General features: G+C 38.5%; 1 protein-coding gene and 2 long non-coding RNA genes across 4 annotated transcripts in view; 1 reads left to right on the top strand and 2 right to left on the bottom strand.

The window, feature by feature from the left end:
* Positions 1-14,917, bottom strand: part of LOC138739454 (uncharacterized) — a 58,716-nt gene extending 43,799 nt beyond the window's left edge. The window contains exon 1 of the long non-coding RNA XR_011342264.1: positions 14,882-14,917. This is a non-coding gene — a long non-coding RNA (uncharacterized lncRNA). The remainder of the gene's footprint in view (positions 1-14,881) is intronic.
* LOC138739455 (microtubule-associated tumor suppressor candidate 2-like) overlaps positions 1-24,392 on the bottom strand; it is a 382,132-nt gene that overhangs the window by 338,699 nt on the left and 19,041 nt on the right. The window lies entirely within an intron of this gene.
* On the top strand, positions 4,056-16,254 carry LOC138739453 (uncharacterized). The gene is made up of 3 exons (XR_011342263.1): positions 4,056-4,369; positions 13,415-13,488; positions 15,823-16,254. It is a non-coding gene; the product is annotated as an uncharacterized lncRNA (long non-coding RNA).

The following is a 24,392-nucleotide window of genomic DNA, read 5'->3' as shown; positions in this document are numbered from 1 at the left end:
ATTGCCAATAGCAACTGATATCAATTGCCAATAGCAACTGATATCAATTGCCAATAGCAACTGATATCAATTGCCAATAGCAACTGATATCAATTGCCAATAGCAACTGATATCAATTGCCAATAGCAACTGATATCAATTGCCAATAGCAACTGATATCAATTGCCAATAGCAACTGATATCAATTGCCAATAGCAACTGATATCAATTGCCAATAGCAACTGATATCAATTGCCAATAGCAACTGATATCAATTGCCAATAGCAACTGATATCAATTGCCAATAGCAACTGATATCAATTGCCAATAGCAACTGATATCAATTGCCAATAGCAACTGATATCAATTGCCAATAGCAACTGATATCAATTGCCAATAGCAACTGATATCAATTGCCAATAGCAACTGATATCAATTGCCAATAGCAACTGATATCAATTGCCAATAGCAACTGATATCAATTGCCAATAGCAACTGATATCAATTGCCAATAGCAACTGATATCAATTGCCAATAGCAACTGATATCAATTGCCAATAGCAACTGATATCAATTGCCAATAGCAACTGATATCAATTGCCAATAGCAACTGATATCAATTGCCAATAGCAACTGATATCAATTGCCAATAGCAACTGATATCAATTGCCAATAGCAACTGATATCAATTGCCAATAGCAACTGATATCAATTGCCAATAGCAACTGATATCAATTGCCAATAGCAACTGATATCAATTGCCAATAGCAACTGATATCAATTGCCAATAGCAACTGATATCAATTGCCAATAGCAACTGATATCAATTGCCAATAGCAACTGATATCAATTGCCAATAGCAACTGATATCAATTGCCAATAGCAACTGATATCAATTGCCAATAGCAACTGATATCAATTGCCAATAGCAACTGATATCAATTGCCAATAGCAACTGATATCACTCTTGCAATTTTCCAATACAAATTCATTTCCAAAGTACATCTTTTCTGGACACCACAAACTTTTTTTTGGCCTAGTCAAACAATTATGGAAGAAATTTTATCTTATTTCTCTTAAGCTGTCCTTAAAAGTAAACTCCCCCACCACCAAGTGCTCCCTACTATCACCAGTTCCTTTCCTAGTAACTTCACCAGTTCAAGTGGCAGTTAATGCAACATCAACAACAAAGAAATACAGTGAAACTCTGTTACTCTCACATCCTTAGGACTTCAGCATTTTTTCCAAAGGTTATTGCACAATAACATTTCAGTAAAAATGGAATGCAGGAAACCAACAGGTTAAACAGGATACATTAAAGGCAAGGCAAGACATAAACTGCAGTCCCAGTGAATGCAGAAAGCAAGTGTTTGACCCCCATACCCTGGCACATGGTTGGGAAGTGCAGGTCTTGGAGCCGCAGTGGATGGTCAGGGAGCAAGGAAATCAGGGATGCAACAAGTGATAAGGAAGTATAGAATCAGGCTTTCAGGTGGGGTGTCAAGGAGTGCGAGACCGTCAGCCTAGTGAGTAGTCATGAAACTGAGGAACCACAGCCCTATGAGACTAAATTGCAAACATCACCTGGTAAGCCAAATGCCAGACCATCAGGATTTTCCAATGGTTGGATAGTGGATTATTGAAATTTTTAAGTCCACATCAGGAATAAACAAAACAAGCTTATGGTGTACAAAAATCTTACTCTGACTGCTTTACTAGGCCCATTTGTCCTCCTTCTCAAATTGATAGGCAAATTAAAGTAATATCACAATGGGCTTTTATTTAAATACAAGGACATTGATTGATGTACTTTTGCTGCAACAGGTGTTTAAAATGAGTGGAATATAAGTACATCATTGTTAATTCTATATGACTCTTTTGATTGATTATGGTTTAAATTACACAAGCATCACATAAACATATATTTGTATTCAAATGAATTTTTCTGAGATTAGTGATGGATGAGTCTTACCTTGAATAATATATGAAAAGAACTACAATTGAATAATCAAAGGACAAAATGCAATTGTCTAAGAATACTACCTTTTAACTTTTTGCACCTGGTTTTAAATCTAGTAGTTCACATGGAGTGGATGATATCTTCTGAGTCTGATGCATGTTCAGCTAAATTAAAATCAGCTGGTATCATTTCAGATCAAATGCAAGTGGACAGAAACCCAGAAAATAATACAGCTCTAAATAGCTGACTCCCTCAGAGAGGTTAGAATCTCTTACAGCAGAATATAGAAACATGTCTTGGTTTAAGGAAAGCAAGAATTCTTTGCAGTAAGAAATGAATTCTCTGAACAACTTTTGTGCTCCAAATTACTGGGATAGATACATTTCAGTGCAATACATCTAGATACTAAGTATTGAAAGAAACAACAAAGTTATTATCATAATACCATTTACTCCCCATCGTTAAACCAAAATTTATTTACTGCTGTTAGGTGACTGAGAACCAAGATATATCTTTTGATTCTTCATGTAGTAAGGGCTACATTGACCAAATCAATAAATAATGTCAGGGTTAGTTGTGGAAAGAAGGAAACATACCTTAGCACATGATTTGGGAATCTCAAATCATACACATATAATGTTTTTCAGGTGCAGTTACAAGAAAAAACAGTAAACTCCACCAAACCTGTCACAATACACATCAAAAGAAAAAAATACACTCTGTGGCAGTTGAAGGAAACGTGTGGATGAGAGGTACCGAGCAAACAATAGGCCTTTCCATACTGCGGGCGAGCGGTGACCCAACTTGGACCCAGGTGAAATTCCCGGGAAGGCAAGACCTCCCGGGCCTTTCACACCATGGTCCAAATTTCCTATGGAAAATTTCCCAGGAATCCCAATTTTACATGGTGGTGTGAAAATGCCTAATGACCTGATTGAGACACTCAGCAGGTCAGGCAGCATCCATATAATTGAAAAAATGGTCAGTCAACATTTTGAATCAGGACCAAAAGACCATAAGACATAGGCCAACAGACCATTCGGACCATCGAATCTGTCCCACCATTCCATCATGGCTGATTTCCATCCCTAATCAAGAACCTATCTACCTTTGTCTTAAATATATCCATTGACAGCCTTCATACCTGTTTGCGGGAATGATTCACCACCCTCTTGGTAACAGAATTCCTCATCTCTGTTCTAAAGGGATGTTTTGTATACCGAGTCTGTGCCCTCTAGTCCTGGACTCCACCTCACCCCCCATCATAGGAAATATCCTCTCTAAATCCACACTCTCCAGGCCTTCAAGTATTTGATAGGTTTCAATGAGATCTCCCTCATTTTTCTAAACTGAAGTGAGTATAGTCCCAGAGACGTCATACACTTCTATAATAACCCTTTCATTCCAGGGATCATTTTCATGATTAAGTTCTTCTGAAGGCTCAGCACTTCTTCCACACTACTTGCCTTTCCTCCTATCTTTGGGTCATCTGCAAACTTGGTCACAAAGCCATCAATTTCCTTAACAAATAACATGGAAAGCAGCAGTCCCAGAACCAAGTCCTGTGGAACACCTCTGGTCACCAGCAGCAAACTAGAAAAAGCCCCCTCTATCTCCACCCTCTCCCTCCTGCCAGTCTGCCAGTGTCCATGCTAATATATTACCAGCAATATCATGGGCTCTTATCTTGCTTATCAGCCACATATGTGGCACATTGTCAAATATTCCTGATCAAATATTCTTTGTAACCACCAGAATTAGGTTTTAATATTCAATCTGAAAACCAGCTCTTCTGGCATTACAACTATCCTATGATATTGCAATTAAATATTACTATGCTGATTGGATCTTAAAACTCACGACATTCAAATACATAAAAGAATGCACTGCCATGAAATTTACACAGCTAGGACAATTAAGAAAGTTCTTCTCAGACACGCGAACATGCATTCTGGTAGAATCAATTTCTTCAGAAGTCCGATGAAAATATATGAACTTGTTTACAATCTGCTGGCTAAAAACAATACATGTAATAAGAGGAATTGCTAGTTGAAAAAAAAACTGAAGTCCATCAAGCTTTCCTTCTGGCTCTGTAATAGTTACAGGATAGAAAATAGTATTACTAATTTTAGCAAATAATTAATTGCAATTAATCTATAAAGAGCCAAAGGTGGCAAACAGAGCCGGGTCCATCACTGGCTCTGACCTCCCATCCACTGCAGACATCGATGTGAGGCACTGCCTCAAGGCAGTAGCCAACATCATAAAAGACCCTCATTACCATGGTTACAACCCCCTCTCACTGCTACCTTCAGGCAGCAGGTGCAGATGCCTTAAAAACAGCACCTCTGGATTCTAGAACAGTTTCTTTCCAACAGCTATCAGATTCTTGGATGTCCCTATGGTACATTGATCATGAACTGCACTATTGTATGTTACTTTTTGTACGAGGATTACTGTGAACATTTATCATCTATCTTTTAATTTAATTCAATTGGTTTATTATTATGGGTTTTCTCTTCATGTACACATTTCAGGCCATATGTTCACTGTACAATGTACATGACAATACACTCATTACAATAGATATACATATAATGTGAGAAAGAGTTCAGAGGTAAAAAATTTTGGGAACTATTAATCCTAAATCAGCTATTGTTTTCAAGTTACCACATCATATTTGCAAGATCTTATATGGGAACACACAGTAAGAAAGCATTCAAGGCAGGTTAATTTAATTTGTAATTAAATATTTACAGACCAAATGCAAACACTGGGCTAAATCCTAAATGGCATCAATTAATATGTATGTATATAAAAAAAAATGAAAAATATGCAGATATTTAAACATAATTTCAATAAACTCTTCAAGCCACTAACACTGAGTGGACACAAAGGTACCATGCATTTAATTCATCCAAGTGAAAACTTGCAATTCCCCCATCAGGAGAGAGCAGATCTATATTTCCTTTTCCTTCATAACCTAGTTGCAGTCTTTCAAAAGGTTCGTAGCTCCACTATTTTCCCTAAAACCTCCTCATCACCATTAAACTCACCTTTTCCATCCTTTTGTCACCATACCTTTTCTTCCAATTCTCTCTCCTATTCGAATAGTAAGGATTTTCTTTTATTCAACTGCATGCTCATATCAGCAAAATCAACTATTAAAAAAAAATCACATACACTGGCAAAAGCCAACTTCATCTTCCTGTATCTTTCAACTCCACCCCTTCCCCCAATGCCTTCAAATTGTTCAACATCCAATTGTGATAAGATTACACATGCATTCTTTCTTAGTTCATTTTTTTTTTAGGCATTCAGTACAGGAGCATGCCTTTCCAGCACATGAGCCTGTCCCGCCCAAATACCCCAATTAACCTACATCCCCGGTATGTTTGAAGGGTGGGACGAAACCAGAGCACCTGGAGGAGACCCACGCAGACACAGGGAGAATGTAAAAACTCCTTGCAGATAGCACTGGATTCAAAACTGGGTCACTCGCACTGTAATAACATTGCTCTAAACTCTATGCTTGTAGGCATCTTCTTAAGGTAATGTCACCGGTACATTTCTAAGCCACAGAATGGCTGCCTTTTGGACAACGGTCTAATGATGAACCAACCTGTTCTTCATTTGTATTTAAACCTGCCAAAATAGAGACAGGATGTACACCACTGGACCATCACAAGATAAACTTTTGTATGCTCTACCACACTACCCAACTGTTTTGGCATTGATGCTGTAGAAATCTTTATCAGACAGACATGTCAGCAAGGGAATGGGATGGGGAATTGAAATGGGTGGCCACTGGGAAATCCATGCTATTGTGGTGGACAGAGTCAAGGTGCTCAACAAAGTTATCTCCCATTCTGTGTCCAGTCTCTCCAATGTAGAGAAGACCTCCCATAAATATGTTTGTCTTATGTTGCTCTGTGCAAACTCCACCCATGCAGCATCCAAGATACTGATTGAATCTAGTTCTCTGGAATTGTGAAGAACCAGTACTAAGTGCCACACCACTGTATTGTCCTTGTGATATGTTCTTGTAAATTGAAGGGAGAAAGCAGGAGAATGGTGTTGAAAGGAAAAATGAATCAGCTATGATTCAAATGGCAAAGCAGATTTATGTGCCAAATAACCTAATTCTGCTCCAATGTCCTATGGTCTTACGGAGATTTTACAATAGAATTAGAAGAGTAGGATGTCTCAAGGGTTGCAATGCAGAAATGCATAACAAAGTAAGAGGATTGAAATCCATGAAGGGGTTTTTAAACCAAGGATGAAAATTTTAAATAAGAAGCACTGCTGGACTTGATCCCAGTCCGGAAGTCAGTAAGCAAAAGATTTGGTGCGAGTTAGGATACACTAAGATCACCTGTAAATTGGAGGAACAACACATCCTCCGACTGGACACCCTCCAACCAGATGCATTAATATTGACATCTCTGGCTTTCGATAAATCACCACCCACCCCCCTACTTCTTCCCCACCATCTCTCCATTCCTTCTCCTTTCGCAAGGAGATGATAAATTCTTACCTCTGTCCCTTATCATATCCAATTAACATCTTTTATTGGTCTGGATTTCTCCCCCATTGTTTGAATTCTGAGTCTTCCTGCCTTTGGCTTATTCTACTTATTCGTTGAAAAAAGGCTCAGGCCCAAAACATCAACAATTTATATCTTTGTCTTCTATAGATGCTGAAAAGACTGACTGAGTTTCTCCAATGTTTTTGTATGTTTTTACTACAATCACATTTGCAGACTTTTGTATTTCACAAATAGAAGAGCACAGTTGCTAGAATCTGTGCTAAGCACAATCTGCTGGAGGAACTCAGCAGGCCAAGCAGCATCAGTGGGACTAGACTTTTTGAGCCAAAACTCTTTATCAAGTCTATTCTTTTTCTCCCATAGATGTTACTGAGATCCCCCAGCAGATTATGTTCAACTCTGTAACAAGATAGGTTTGCTCTAAAGCTCCAGATTCCTCCCACATTCTGGTATGATCTGGAATGTTAATCGGCTATTGTACAAAATCCCACTGTGCAGGTTAGTGTTCAAAAAAAATCAAGGAGGATTGATGAGAATATGCCATAAAGTTCTGGAGGTATACAGAAATAAGAAAAGAGAGAATGGGACAATAAAGAACCAGGATAGACAAGAGGGGCCAAGTATCTTCTGCAAGCATTGTTGTAAGTAAAAGTTAGAATGAGAAATTATTCCATTTCTGGAGCAAGATACAAATGCCATATGATGAGATAGAGTGAAATATTGACTATTGTCCAAAGAAATACTAATCCATTCTCTACAAGTCAGTTATTAAGCATTTCATCGAGGGGTACAACACTGAAAGAGGCCATTCAGCCTGTCATTTATTTACAACCTCTCTATAGCTCCTCAAATCTCCTCTTATTTTACATATTCTTCTCTATCTCCACTCTACTTTGAACACTACAATTAATTCTGCCCCGCCACTATTCCTCAAAGTGCATTCCACACCCTCACTTGTGCATTTCTGCATGTCAATTTTGGTTTCCTTCTATAATCACCTGGTGCTTGGCCTTCTGCTTTGGGAATAGTTTACCTCTAGATATTTCATCTTTCAGTAGGTTTAAATATCAGATTCCCCACAACCTCCTCTGACACAAGGAAAACAACCCCAGTTTCCTCCATCACCTATCTACATTTCCTTACCCAATGAATCATTGTCAAAAATCAATTTTGCACCCACTTATTCCTAAAATTGGCATCCTGAAATGTATACAACATTCCACTTGCAGCTGAAGCAGTTTTACATCATGGGTAATCTTTCTTGTTGTTCAACTTTCTTGTTATTCAACTCAGATTCCTCTAAGATTATTTTAATCATTGTCTCAATCATCCTAACCACTTTCAATTAACTATGGGCATCTACAGCAAGATCTTTTTGTTCCTGCATCCCTCTTGTAAATGCATTTACATTGATTATTTGCATTTTTCCTCCAAATATGAAGCACTTCATGTTTCTCAGCTTTATGATACAACTGCCACCTATTCACCCATTTTATAAGCTTTATCATCCTCTTCACAGTTCAGGATTCCTCCAAGTTTTATTTCATCTGCATTGTAAGTATTGTCTTCTACAAAATCTTAAGATCAGTGCTCTCAATGTCAAATCCAAACTGAAGAAACAATCTTGCACTCACCACTGTTTACTTCAATCCTGATGCAAGCATTATATGGCACCTTATCAAATGACTTGGAGATCTGAATACACCATATCAACAACATTCTTATCATCAAGCCAATCTGTCACCTTATCAAAAGTCTCGATCAGGACAGTGAGATGCAATTTGCTTTCAATAAATTAATGGTGGCTTCTTCTAATCAATCCCTGTTCAATTTACTGCATTATTAATTCTGTACTGATTCCGTTCCTGATTATTCTTTCATCAACTTTCCCCACCATTCAAGTTAAACTGACAAGTCTGCAGGTTATTCCTACACATTTCTTTGTAATAAGGATGCAACATTTTCAATTTGCCAGTCCTTAGGCATTAATTGAAAGATTATGGCCAAGACCTCTTTAATTCGTCTCCAATTTCCTTTTACAATCTAGGATGTATCCTATCCAAACCAGCTGATTTGTTGACATTCAGAACATTTGGCCTTTCAGGTACCTCCACATCATCAATTTTTAGCCTATCTAAAACATATTTCTATGTTAAAGCTTCAGCAGCATCATGTTCCTTGATAATGTTATTTCATATTTAATTCATATATCACCCATAATAACATAAGAGATAGGAGCAGGCGTAGGCCATTTGTCCCACCAAATTTACTGTCCCATTCAATAAGATCATGGCTGATAAAGCTGTGGATTCAGCTCCACTTACCCTGCCTTTTTCCATAACCTTAATTCCCCTACTATGCAAAAATCTACCTGTGTCTTAAATATATTTAGTGAGGCATCCTCTACAACTTCCTTGGGCAGAGAATTCCACAGATTCACTACTCTCTGGGAAAAGCAGTTCCTTTTCACCTTCATCCTGAATCCACTCTCCCAGATCTTGAGTCTATGTCCTCAATTTCGAGTCTTGCCTACAAGTGGAAACAAATTTCCTGTCTGTCTTATCTATCCCTTCCATAATTTTATGTTTCTATAAGATCTCCTGTAACTTTTCTGAATTCCAGCAAATATATTTCCAGGCAACGCAATCTCTCCTCATTGATTAGCCCTCTCATCTCTAAATCAACCTGGTGAACCTCCTCTCATCATCTCCAAAGCCAGTATATCTTTTCTCAAGTAAGGAGACCAGAACTACATGTAGAACTTCCTCACAAGTATCCTGTACAGTTGCATCAGTACTTCCCTGCTCTTAAATTCAATCCTTCTAGCAATAAAAATATTTGTCTTCTTTATTATCTGTTATACTTGCAAAACCAATCTTTTGTGATACATGCACAAGTACTCCCAAGTCCCTCTACACAGTTGGAGCAGTTCCTGTGCCGAGCAGGTTGACAGGATGGGACTGGATTAATGTAAAAGAGAAAAACACACAAAGCTAGATAAACTCAGCGGGTCGAACAGTGTACTTTATATCTTCTTCTTTCTTTGGCTTGGCTTCGCGGACGAAGATTTATAGAGGGGGTAAATGTCCACGTCAGCTGCAGGCTCGTTTGTGGCTGACAAGTCCGATGCGGGACAGGCAGACACTGTTGCAGCGGTTGCAGGGGAAAATTGGTTGGTTGGGGTTGGGTGTTGGGTTTTTCTTCCTTTGTCTTTTGTCAGTGAGGTGGGCTCTGCAGTCTTCTTCAAAGGAGGTTGCTGCCCGCCGAACTGTGAGGCGCCAAGATGCACGGTTTGAGGCGATATCAGCCCACTGGCGGTGGTCAATGTGGCAGGCACCAAGAGATTTCTTTAGGCAGTCCTTGTACCTCTTCTTTGGTGCACCTCTGTCACGGTGGCCAGTGGAGAGCTCGCCATATAACACGATCTTGGGAAGGCGATGGTCCTGGAACAGCAGCGATCAAGTGGAAGAGGAGAGCAGGTTAACGGAAACTGGAAAAGTCATTCTTAATGCCATCTGGTTGGAGATTGGAGAGGACAACACCTGATTTTCCGTCTGGGCCTTCTCCAACCAGATGGCATTAACATCAACTTTTCTAGTATCTGTTAACCTACTCTTCTCTTCCCCCTCCCTCCCCTTCCCTTTTACAGTTCTCCTCCCTCCCTTCCCCCTCCCTTCACCTAGCCATCCCTCCCCCCTTGATTGCTGCTGTCCCCGCCCTCCCTTCTCCACCTATCATCTCCTGCCTTTGCAGCCACACCTTCTCCCTACCTTGATGAAGGGCTCAAGCCCGAAAAATCAGTTATGTATTTTTACCTTTGCTATATAGAGGACCTGCTGAGTTTCTCCAGCATTTGTGCTTTCACTTCAAGCACAGTGCCTACAGATTTTCATACTTTACTAATGTAAAAGAGATGTTGGTAGAGTAGAACCCTGTGTTATCAGCAGACAACTTGAACCAGATCAATGTGCTGTGAAATTAAACTAAGTGTTATTAGCATACATTTTTGAATGATGTCACTGAGAAGTAGCATGTAGGTGAGAAACAGAAGGGGGCCAAAGATAGATCTTTCAGAGACTCCAGAGAGTTGGAAGAGAGGACATAGCAGACTTTTAGTTTTAATTTTAAATTTTTTTTAATGATATAGCACAATAGAAGACCCTTCTGGCTCATGAAACCTGTGCCATCCAATTACATCCAATTAACCTACCAACAACATAGGTTTTAAAGGGTGGGAAGAAACTGGAGCACCTGGAGAAAACCCATGCAGGTCAAGGGAACGGCATATTCGAGCCTGGGCCGATAGTGTGTAATAGTGTTGAGCCAATGACTACACCAACTGTGATGATTTCTGAATAAGATGTGATGAATAAGAATACAACCAAATAAGGATTGTCCCATCCATTTGAAAAAGGTAAAATAAAAAAATTTTCAGAATAAGTGGCTAATGTTGTCACAGACTACAGAGAGGTAAATGAGAGTAAGGAGGGTTACATTGCTATGGTCAAGGTCAAAAAGAATGCTGTTTTGATCCTGTACAAAGTTAGATAATTTTTGGCAAGGTGTTTTTGAAACTTTAGCTGAAGTGTTGGACCTAGATTTACAGCCAAACATACTCACAGCTATATTTGGGATCAGGCTTTGCACCTGCTTCAGCCCAAAGGATAGTCGCCTTTTCAACGTTGATAGCAAGGAGAGCTATATTACTCAAATGGAAAGATTGCAATCCGCCTACTTTACTTCAATAGCTTTCTTCCATTATGTCATGCTTAGATATAGAAAAAATTAGAAGTCGGGCATTTGATACGACCTTTAACTTCGAAGAAAACCTGGTGCCCATTTATTCAATATTTTCGTATGACTCTAACTAATAAACAAAATTGAACCACTTCCAGTTTGGTTTCTTTTCTATTTACTTTGAAATTAATTTCAAAATGGACTGACCAGTTATTTTTGTTTTTTTAGGGTTTTTAAACTTTTTTCCCCCCCCTCATTGGAGTTGGATTTTTTTTGTTTTATGCATTAACGTTTTATTTCCTTACTCAATGTAATGTCAATATATGGAAATGTTGAATTAATTTGAAATTGCTTGATTGTTACATTCAAGGACAATGTATATTGCTTTTTCACATTTTCTGTATATTATTTTGTTTTTTTTTGTGGAAAATTAATAAAATAATTAAAAGAGAAAGAGGTCACGTGCTGTTTGTGTCTTTGCAAAGATATTTTCAGACATTCAATATTTTGGCAAAGTTGGAAGGCAGATTAGAATCACTGACGGTGCAATAAATGTGAATTTTGTAGGATACAACACATTTACGGCCAAGTAGAAAAAAAACCATTTAAAATGGAACTGTAATTTAGAAGGTCAATTCAGATGAGCATGTTTGAGGAGATTGATAGCGATGGAAACAAGGGACAAAATAATGTTTGAAAGTGGGTGGAACAATGACTGAGTAGAGGGAACCATTAATAATATTACATGGAAGAAACACCCTTAGATAAAAAGCTGTATGTATTGAATTTAAATTCTTTTGATCCACAAATTCTTTCATGGCTCACCAGCATCAAGAATTCAGATTTGACTTGTGTTTCACCAATTTACCATCAATTTCAGTAACCATGTGAAAAGCTATGTTGCTTCTGTAACTGTGGAAACTCACGTTAAAACATACCAAATAGTATAGTTACACCAGATTAATTTCAATACATTTTTCATGAGTTAATAAACATTAATTTTATTTTATGTTATAACAGGTTACAAAATGTCAATAAAGGTGAGACAGATTCAAGTACCTGTACTAAAAATCAGAAATGGATGTTTTAAAAAAGTGAATATATTTAAATGCATCAAGATGGGAATAAAACCTTTGCATTTTATGTAAATATTTAGGATGATAATTAGTTGAGTATTCATCAAAGTGCACTGAAACTTACTAGATAGAATGTAATAAAAGACTCTTGGCCACTTATTGACTGAGCAGCAAATGAAAACTCAGAGGAACTCACCAGAGTGACATTAAAAACTTAATTGGACAACCAAATCAGAATTGAAGCTACTAAACAAATATTTTTGGAGAGCTTTCCACTCACTGTAAATTAGTTTATTAAATCCTATTAAATGTTAGAGATGAGGAGCAGAATATATTTAAAACTGCCATTTTGATTCCTACTGCAGATAATAAATATATAGCAGCAATAAATTTGTAATATATTTCATCTGGAATGCAAAACCTTTGAATTTATATCCAATGTACTGTCATACATGGCAAGTAAATTCATCCAAACATTCAACTTATCTATTCCCTTTTTAATCTGTTATTATGCAAATTAATTAACTTTCACCCCAGAATTCTGTTGTAATAAATAATAATACTCAATGGGAATTGCCCCTTCATGATAAATCACAGCAAGAAATTGTAAGATGAAACATGAGCGCTATTCGGATATATTTGAATATATCTTTGTAATCAAATACTGTATACATTGAAACTATTAGGAAAATAGATGGGTTTAAAAGAAAGACTACCATTATATGGACCACCACAAGTTCATTGAAGTGGTCAAAGTGACCAAACAAAAGGTATGGAAAATTAAAAAGAAAAAAAACTGGTTTGTTCTCTCTCACAACACTAAGGAACTTTGTGGCTTGTTGATCACAGCTGAAGTAGTAAATGAATGATATAACAGCTAATAACAAGTCCTTTCAAACATTTGATCTTTCTTCTAAATATATAAAAATGTCTCTGGGACTTGCAGTAACTTTGGAGCAGAACAAGTCTAACAATGCAATATTCCTGCTGGAGGTGTTTCCAAGACTAAAACAGGATCCAAAAAATTAAATCATGAAAAATCTTGGTGACAAAATCAAATTTAAATCTAAATAATTATAAAAATAAAGAAAAATTTTTTTTTTTTACTTATAGATAACAACCTAGAAAATTACCAAGTGGATCAGAAGTAAAAATTATCACAAAAAAACCTAAAAATTAAAAAAATGGTAAGATTGAGATGTGACATCATCTGTAAGTAGAACTTGAAATTTTGCTTTTTTTAAAATTTCTAGTTCAGTTCATGAGTGTTTTTCAGTTATTATTGTTTGAAAAAAATTATGTATTTTGGTGTGGCAATATGACAGATTTTGATTTCTTTAGTAAACTGAAATTAAATTAGTAATAAATAACCCTTATCATCACAGGGGTAGGTACTGAAGGAGTGATTAGTGAAAATGGAAGAGTGGGCCACAAGAAATGTGACACTTGCATCCACACCTTCTTCCTCACTACCATTCTGGGCCCCCAGCAGTCCTTCCAAGAGAAGCAATGCTTCATTTGTGAATCTGCAGGGGTTATCTCTCTGCATCAGAGAGACTGGATGCAAACTGGTATATCCCTTCATTGATCACCTTTTGCTCTCTCTGCTACAACAGGGACCTAGTGTCCCTGTTGTCCCAATTCCACACACCATTCCCATACCAATGTCTTTATGAATTGCTAAACTGAGGCTACCCACAAGTTAGAGGAAAAACACTCTGTATTCCATCTGGGCTCTCTCCAACCAGAAGGCATTCACGTTGATCTTCAGTTTCCATTAAACCCCTCCCCAAGTTTATCTTTCAGTATGTCTCTATCTCCTTTCTCCAGCTCCCTACCTTTTATTTCCCTCTCAATTATTTTTCTTTTTGTCTCTTCTATCCTCACTCCTACAACCACCCATGATATCGGTTATGTGGTAACGGAAAAGTTTGGTGGATTCAAAGAGCAAGGAGTCTTGTCACAGGAAGGATCTTTATTAAATCTCATGCAAGAAGATCACAACAGGGATAACACACAATAGTATTCTCAATCATAAAACACAGTATAATTATTCACAGCAGACATTCACTACTGATACTAGCAAATGCTTCCATCCTATAAATACAGTACAACCCAGTCACATTGGACTTAACACTACTGACATTAGCAACTGTGTATAGACTTGTAACAACCAGGATTTAATAAACTCCCACTGTTCCTTGTCTAATGTGGGGATGGCTCCAATGCTATCTAACAGCCCAAATTCCTGAGTAGTACTCACCTTACCAATGACTCCTCCAGCATTGTCCACAATTCGCAGACCAGAGTGGAGAAGGTATCACCTCAGGACTGAAGAGCAAAAGAAAAAGCTACTGCACATAGTGGACTTTATAGTTCAGTAAGCTGGAGGACCTGGCCCAGCTAATCACTAGGTGATTAAGGGAGTCATTAGTCAGGTGTGCACCAACAGGTGGATAGAGTCCAACCTTGATTGGCAGGTGATGAGATTTTTGACTAGATTCCTGACCCTCCACAATCTCACCAGGTTCCAGATGGAGAGATCACATGACCCTCCACAATCCACATTAAATCTCTTACCTGTTAAGCTGTGTCCTTCTCCCTGCCTCTTCCTTTCTCCTCCCCTGCCTCCACCTTTTAATTCAGATGCCTGTCTGCTTTTTGCTCACATCTTGTTGAAGGGCTCAGGCCCGAAACACTGGTTACCTTTTATTTCCTACAGACGCTGCATGACCTGCTGAGTTTTTCCAGCACTCGTATGTACTGCATTACAATCCCAGCATGTGCAGACATTCCTGTTTAAAATTATATTAAAAAGATGGATTATTAATTCTGATCCGCTAGGCATTGAAACATTATTATTAAAAAAGCTTAACTACTACATGCTAGACCAGTGGTTCCCAATCTTTTTCTTTCCACTCACACACCACTTTAAGTAATCCCAATGCTATTGGTGCTGTGATTAGTAAGGGATTGCTTAAGGTGGTATGTAAGTGGGAAGGGAAGGTTGAGAAGCACTGCTCTAGACCCAATTGTTACTGAAATATTTTGCTCAAGACAAATTGTCGTTGGCCCATTTCCTTTAGAGTTGTGAAACTGCACATAACAAGTCAATTAGGTATAATTAAAACAGTGGTTTTCAACCTTTTTCTTTCCACCCACATACCACCTTAAGTAATTCCTTACTATTCACAGAGCACCTATGGCATAGGGAATATTTAAAGTGGTATGTGAGTGGAAAAAAAAGGTTGGGAAACGCTGTGCTAGACATACTATTAAGAACCCATCAAAATCTATTATTAGAATGACCAGTTTTAGATACATGTTATATCTTTCCCCATTACTATTTCATGCAAAGTGCTTGACTTGAAAACAATTGTCTGCTTAATAGGCCATGGAAGAGATAAACGTCTTTTGTAAGATGCTGTATTGTGTAATCGTAAACATAAATCATTGCATTATACGAATGATGCTAAGATGTACTAACTTCATTTCTTCTTTTTTCTGATTTCCCACCACAGAGTCAGCCAGCAGCACATACAGGCACCTAATTACAACATAATAGCATAGCGATTGTAGTGCCATTGTATTACTGTATATGACTGTATACCCTGAAGAAGGACTCAGGTCCGAAACGTCAGTTTTATATCTTTGCCTCCTATGGACTCTGCAAGAACTGCTGAGTTCCTCCAGCATTTCTGTGCTTTACTATTTACTGTAAAGATTTATCTGATTCATTGTTCATGGTGCAATCACTTCTGACCACACAATGTACACTGGCTGATTTCTAGCTGTCTGTATGTATTCTGCTTTAAAAATTTCATTTATATATTTGTTGTGGAGGTGCCAACAATGTTTGGGTGTGTTTAAAAAAAAAAATGTTATCACATGACCTCATGTTCCATGAACTCTGTCCACATATTCGCATGGGTTAAGTCCCATGATTTTGCCTTTCTCACAATTAAAAAATCTAATGTATTCATAGGAAATGAATAAAATTATTCTCATTTTAATGCTTTGCTGATTTATTTTTGCCCATTCATGCATAGTGATGTTTGGGCAACTACCGGTAATTTCTGTGGCATGCAGGATACCTAAGAAACTGACATTTCTGTCTTGATGTGAAAACCAAGAAGCACCAAAGTTATTGCTAGTACAATCAATAGGAGCATTTCAGGCAGCCATTCATTCTCTTTCTTCCAGATCAAGTGAGTTATATCATACATTTTAAAAATAAATACATGCAAGGTTTGTCCCTGTCAAAAGCCAATATTAGTACCAAAACTTTATATCCCAGTAATATATGAAAATTGATACATGATCTCAGGATTATATTTATGACACCATAATAACTAATGCCTGCAATTTGCTGAAGAAACAAAATAACAACTCTGTTTGCCAAGTCATATTAGTGACAATATGCCAAACGCATAATACCGTATAAGAACACTGCAGCTGTAGGGATTTAAATATTTTATTCCACGCTCCAAATATCCTGTTACAAATGTTAAACCACAAAGAAATTAGAATCAAAATATTATTTCTTTTCTGTACTGCACAGATGAAGTGTATCACAGAATGAGATACAGTGCAGGCTGTGGTCCCAACTAATGGTGCTTTCAAAACTCAATTAGATTAAGACCATTAACACTACAGTGACACTAAATTGAACCTACTTATTTCTAATAACTATTTCTTATAGTAGATCAATGAGTATAATTCCATTGGCTACAGGGGAAATGTATCATGTGCATTGTACCAAACCATGCAGATGGGAATTTCAGCACCTCTATCCTTAGACCTCCCTCAAGGACCAAGGTTAGGGTTTCAGCATTTTTTCCTCTGCATTAAATAGGGAAGGAAGAGAAAGTTCAATCCATTATAGCTTGACACCTTCAAGTAATTCTGAAAATGGAAAATTGCTCTCCAATGTTCTTTCCTCATTAATACCACAAACATCCTCAGGACCACTGCATTGTTGCCCCTAAGATTGCAGTGGAACTAGCAAAGATGGCTAGCAGGGGTGTGGTGAGGAAGTAGAGTTTACAGTGGAGTACAAATCAGCTAACTCACAGAATGGTAACTGTCCTGGCCTCAAGATGCCAATCTACTGGTGTCTTCTCTATTACCCATCAGCTGGCTTTCACAAGCTATAAGCAGTCTTGGCAAGCTGGTGTGATTTGATTTATCAACACAATGGCAGCTTTTTCAATGATTTGAATGGAAGTGACTAAGCAGTTAATATAAATAAAGTGTATCCATATTTTATATCTTACAAAACAAACATTTTTCATAATTTGGAATCATCCTAATGTTTGATAGCTTTGGCATCCAGGTATTCCAGTGGGGGGTGGTGGGGGGTAGGTTCAACCAACTGTTAGTTTTATTTCCAGATAATGTGGCTGGGACTGGATCTTTGAAGGTCCTCACTGTTCTCACCAAACAAGGATGTCCAATTACATTATTTATCACTCATCAGTAGTGACCCCTGCTTGTAGGTGAGCATTTATTATTTCAATTGCCTTGGAGAGTGAAGGAGCATCCATCTGGCTCATTTTAGTGTGGGCCCTCCAACATTGCTGTGATGGAGGCAGCTTTTAACAAGTGAACATATAGAAAACAAAATTATATCCAAGTGAGATTGCAAATATTAAAATACCAAAGTGACAGCTGCTTTTTCCTTTTTATGTTGAATAGTTTTAAGGTTTTTTTTCATGATAAGAAAATTTGCCAAGCTGATTCCTCCATTTGGTACATGGCACACAGTGGCAGTATTAGACTGTAATCAAAATTCAGTGGCTATGAAGTGGAATATAGTGGTTTTCCACTGAATGAAACATCTCAGTTTGTCAGAGAAATTATTACATTTCCACTTGATTGAGATGATTGTTGACAGGCAATGGTGAAGTCCAATGACAATTTTCCAAATATCATTCCAAGCAGAAATGGTGGGGATACTTGGCCTTTCCACGTGAGATCTATTAGGCTCTCAATTAAACCTCAAGGGGTGAATGGAGCATATTGAGCGGGGTTTTCTTCTCTTGCTACATCACGCAGGGCATGGCTCTGCCCTTGTGTAACATGATTATGTAACATGCAGCAATGATGAAGAAACACAAGGCTCTCTCTGGAGAGAATTGCAAGGCACCCACTGAGTGATCTCGAGAACGGAATCATACTTGAGAACTCCAATCTCAATTTCCACTCTGTTCTTGCATGCGCGATAAAGCAGCTGCAATTGAGCTCTCAAGGATATCCAGGAAAAGATTGTTAAGTGAGGAGATCAGTTAGAACAGCAGAGAGCAGTTTGGAAGTTGGATGAATGATCAGAGAAAGTGACTGTGAGGTGGGAAGAAGGTATATTGGCATGTGGGAGAAGATTGTAGTGGAAAGCAGAAAACTGGGATGATCAGGAAGAGGATGACAGAGAGCACAGAATGTTCTGAGAGCTGTACATAATAAGATAAAGGAAGACCAGAATGCAACAGAAAATAAATAGAAATGAGAAACAGAAAAGTATAATGGAAGTGGAGACAAAACAGTTCATAGAAAAGTAAGTCAAGGGAAAAGCAAGAAGGAAATCAAGAAGCAGATTCTGAGGTTCTAGGAAGATTGTGAATGGGAGGCAATGAGATTTTAGGTAAATAGATATACAAGAGACTGCAGATACTGGAACGTGGAGCAAAAGTCAAATGACTGGAGGAATTCTGTGGGTCGAGCACCATCTGTGAGGTGATGGCGAGGAACTGTCAATGTTTCAACCCAAGATCCTAATCAGGACTGAATGTAGAGAGGAAAGATAGCTGGTATAAAGGAGGAGGGGAGGGTGGTGAGACAGGAACCATCAAACTAATGGTTCCTTGATTATCCTTGCAGCCCTTTTAAACATCTCTAGAACATCGCTCCATCCATAGCAAGAAGTTAAAAATACCTGTCAAGGCTCCAATAATTTCTTCCCTGCCTTCCCATAATGTTCTGAATCCACCTGATCTGGGCCTAGAAATGTATCTACCTCGATACAATTCAAGAGTGCTTCACTACAGACATGCCCTCGCTATCTTTAGTTACCTTTTTCACATCCAACTTCTGCTTATCCTGTTCCACAGTAAATATATTCGCAAAATATTCATTTAATATCTTCTCCAACTCATCTGCCTCTTCACATAGATACCCATCCTGATCCTCAAGGGTACCTATTCCTTGCTTTTTATCCTTTTGTTCTCACATGCACACGCACGCACGGGCACGCACATCTGGTTGTATCTTATATAAGCCTCATTTTTCTTTATTATCTTGGCCTCTACATCTCTCTAACATTTGCATTCAGTCAACTATTGCTAATGCATGAATAATCTTCTCAAAATTGGCCTTTCCCCTATTAGAATTTTAATCTGAGGACCAGTGTTGTCCTTTCCCTTGACTATCATAAAGCAATTAGAATTGTGGTCACTGGTCCCAAAGTGTTCCCCTAACATTACCTCAGTTACCTCACCAGCTTCATTCCTTCATTGCCCCTTCCCTGGTAAGCCTATCCAGATATTACTGTATAAGTTTCTCCTGGACACACTCAACTAATTTCACACCACCCATTCGCCTAACACCATGGATTTCTAGTTGATCTTGGAGAAGCTGAAATTGCATACTATAACAGGTTTGCTATTTTTATAGACCTCACCTATCTCTCTTCATATTTCATCTTCTAGCTTCTGATAACTATTTGATCACCTACAGTATGCACCCATCAAGGGTGACTATTCCTTTTCAGTTCCTGAATTCCACCTACACTGTCTCACATGATAGTTCTCAGGTAATATCCTCTCTAAAAGATATCTTCTTTGACTCCTTTCCCTCCCCCCACCTCTCTTCCCACTGTCCCTATCACACCTATATCTATGATACCGTGGAACATCAAGCTGCCAGTCCTGGTCTTCCTTCAACCAAGTCTCTGTTATGGCTGCAACATCTAATTGTTCTGTATCTATCCATGCCCTAAACTGGTCCTCTTCCCCATCAGCCTTTTTCTGTTAAAATTAACGTAACAATGTTTACCCGTTGTCCACCATCCAAAGATTGTTGTCCACCATCCAATTCTGCCTCAACACATTTCCTCTGCCTTGCTTACTCTCCTTGACCTTTTTAATCCATTTTAGATCATCACCTGCTGCCAGACTAGTTAAAGCTATAGCATTATCCTCACCTAGACCATTTGCACATCCTGCAATGATGGAATTGCATACATGGTCAGTTACATTTTTATTTAAATACCAATGAATATAGCAAATATAATTGTAGTTTTCAGATTAGTGTCTGATAGCGCTGATCTATTTTTCTGCTTCTTCAGGCTGAACAAATCCTGCTTTAAAGTAATGACCAGTTCTACAGAAACCTTAATCATGATTAAAATTGAGGGAAAAACTGATCTTTGTTTGGTTGGACTAAATATCCCTTTGTATGTACATTTGATTCCACTGATTTCACATTAATTCTCTCCACTGATTTTGTCCAAGTGCTTCCTCCCACCTCCAACTAGGAAAAGTCCCAGTTTTTTATGAAAACAATTTTTCGAACCATATCATCTAATAACTTAAAAATAAAGTATGCATATGAAACAAAGAAAAATATCACAACTATCCCTAAGGGCCAACACCCAGGAAATGCAGGCCAGCAGGATAAAATTCACTTTAATAATGAAATACCTAGATTTTTATTTCTGATTCTGGGAAATATTGCATGCCCTTGTACTTTCTGATATCTGGTTTTAATCCATTTGAAATTCTTCTATGTTGTGTCCATTTTAATGACCTTTCAGTTTTGACCAGTTACTGGAATGTTTAATCTGGAAGCACAGCTTCTGCAATTAAGAATGCTTTTACTTCTGCTGTGAACTAGCAGACAAATTGGTACAAGTGGAGAACTTGTAGTAAAAAGTGACTGAAGTCTGAGTCATAAGAGCCTGTGGCGGCCTGCAATTGCGGAGATCGGGCCAGCACAGATGCAGACAGAGATCGCTAAAGCGACTCCCAGGACAACGAACCGGCAGGGGTAGAAGCTGGGGTAACATCAGACCAAGACCCCTAAAATGGCATTGGTCAAGCTGCCCAGCTAACTCAGCAGAAATAGGCTGGGGAAGAAGGGCCTTCATATGCATGGATGTTCCCGCCCACTATTGTTATTCATATGGATGACTCAGTCAATCAGCAAAAACGGCGGGAACTTGAACAATATAAAATCAGTCTTTCCAGCCCTAATAAATGAGTGAGCTTAACCTGCCACCACACTGTGTGTGTGTGTGTGTGTGTGTGTGTGTGTGTGTGTGTGTGTGTGTGTGTGTGTGTGTGTGTGTGTGTGTGCGTGTGTGTGTGTGTGCGTGTGTAGTGTTTTTCTTTGTTCTTTGTAGCATTCTACAAGCCAATGCACAATTGAAATAATTTAAGACTTAACAAACTATTTTTCATTTAGGGAGCTTACTGCTGGTTGAAAATTATTTACATTTTGGATTCCATAGTCACTGAATTATTTTCCAGAATTGAGCCAGAATTGGGGAAGATATCTTAATATTCCCTTGCACTGTGAGTATCACTCAGGAAACTGGCACGGACCTGTGGGAAGTAAGGAAAACAGTCAGTAAGGTCATGGAATCTAGACAGATTAATGAAGAGGAGGTGCTTGCTGTCTTAAAGCAAATAAGGATGGATAAATCCCCAGGGCCTGACAAGATATTCCCTTGGACCTTGAGGGATGCTAGTGTAGAAATTGCAGGGCTCTGGCAGAAATATTTAAAATGTCCTTAGCTTCGGATGTGGTGCTGGAAGGTTGGAGGATAGCTCAATTTATTCCGTTGTTTAAAAAGGCTCCAAAAGTAAACCTAGAAATTATAGGCCAGTGAGCCAGGTAAATTAATGGAAGAGCCCAGGATGTTGCCCACACTTCATGAACTGAGTTACAGGGAGAGATTAAACAGGTTAGAACTTTATTCCCTGGAGCACAGAATAATGAAGGGAGATTTGATAGAGGTATTTAAAATTATGAAGGGGATAGACAGAGTAAATGTAGATCAGCTTTTTCCATTGAGGGTAAGTGAGATACAAACCAGAGGACATGGGTTAAGGATAAAAAGGGAAAGGTTTAGGGGGAGCATGAGAAGCAACTAGTTCCCACAAGAATGATGTGAATGTGGAACGAGCTGCCAGCAGAAGTGGTGAATGCAGGTTCAATTTTAACATTTAAGAAGAATTTGGACAAGTACATTGATAGGAGAGGTATGAAGGGTTATGGACTGGGTGTAGGTCAGTGGGGCTAAGCAGAAAAATGGATTGGCAGAGACCAGATGGCTGAAAGGGCCTGTTACTGTGCTGTAATGTTCTCTGGTTCTATCTCACCCTTTGAGATGGTCAGTTGTCCATATTCAAGCAATTACTGTATTTGTTCGACAAGCCTGAACATCGAGGCCCAATGCTCCCTTCAAAGCACAATGGGAGGCAGGGAATGAGAGGAGGGAGGCAGCCAGCGAGTTGCAGGAGGGGGAGTGGAGGGCAGGAAGGAGGGAGAGAGTGCCTTCTTACCGGGGGAAGTGAGTGGCAGTGACTTCCCAAAGCATGTGTGAATAGTTTGAGCAAAATGGTAGCACCAAAATGTTAGCTTTGCTTATAGGACCCAGGGTGGTTTTAGAGGTGATTATATTTTAGGAAAACCAGGGGGGAGGGTGTCCTACATGCAGTAAAAATACGGTACTTGTTAATTTCTGTGCATGCATTAGAGTGGAACAGAATCACAGCAAATAAATATGCAGGTTGATAGATTAATTGATATGTAAATTGCCACAAGTGTGTGGACAAGTGATAGAATATGGAGTGAGATGACAGGAATGCAGAGAGAATAAAATGGATTAAGGTAGGATTAGTGTATAAATTAGTGCTTGAATATCAGTGTGAACTCAGGGAGCCAAAGAAACTATTTCCATTCTATTTTTATCCCCTGCAATCCTAGTTACTTTGCCACTGATTCCAGTTAGAAAGTTTCTGGAAAGAACAGCTAATATTTCATAACTTTGGAACAGATATTCTGCATGTCTTTGATTATCCTTGTTACCATGTAATTTGCTTCTTTCATTGAACCTTGTATACAATTTAAGAATTGAATTTTTGAAAGAAAGGCTCTAAGAATAATCCAACAGATTATAGGGTGGTGAGCCAGAAATGAGTAGTGGGCAAGTTATTGGAAGGTATTCTAAGACACCGGATATACAAGTTTTTGAATGGAAAGGGATTAATTATGGATAGTCAACAATGTTGGTGAAGGAAAGGCAGTGGATGACTTTAGTGTTGCCTTTGACAAGGTCTGCATCTTTCCAAAAAGGTTTGATTGTTCGGTATCCATGATGAGGGAGTAAATTGGATTAGACATTGGTTTTGTGGGAGCAATTAGAGAGTGGTGGGAGAAGATTGTCTGTCTGACTGTAGGCCTATGACTATGGTGTACCTCTAGGATTGGTGCAAGGTCCACTGCACTTTGTCAACTATATTAAGGATTTGGATGAGAAAACTGTAAATTGGATCATCAAATTTGCAGATGACATCAAGATTAGAGATGTAGTGAACAGCGAAAAAGGCTTTCAAAGCTTGCAGCAGGATGTGGACCAGCTGGAAAAATGGGCAGCAAAATGTGGGCAAGAGTGAGGTGCTGCAATTTGGGAGGACAAACCAAGGTAGGACTTGCACAGAAAACAATAGTGGAGTGCATAAGACAGAGGGATCTGGGAATACAGATAACATAATTTATTGAATGTGGCATCACAGGTAAACAGGGCCTTAAAGAGAGCTTTTGGTACATTGGCCTTCATAAATTAAAGTATTGAGTTGTACAAGACCTACTTGAGGCCAAATATGAAATATTTTTATGCAGTTTCAGTCATCTACCTACAGGAAAAAAAATTAATGAGATTAAGTGAAGAGATGTAAGAATGCTGCTTTGTCTTGAGGATGTGAGTTATAGGGAAAGGTTGAATAGGGTGGAGCATCAGAGAATGAGGGGATATTTTATAGATGTTTACAAAATCATGAGGGGTATAGATAAGGTAATGCAAGTAGACTGG

The sequence above is a fragment of the Narcine bancroftii genome, chromosome 7 (assembly GCF_036971445.1).
Source record: "Narcine bancroftii isolate sNarBan1 chromosome 7, sNarBan1.hap1, whole genome shotgun sequence".
Classification (NCBI taxonomy): Eukaryota; Metazoa; Chordata; class Chondrichthyes; order Torpediniformes; family Narcinidae; genus Narcine; species Narcine bancroftii.
Note: the sequence above shows the minus strand (reverse complement) of the source record. Positions and strands in the feature narration are given on the sequence as shown.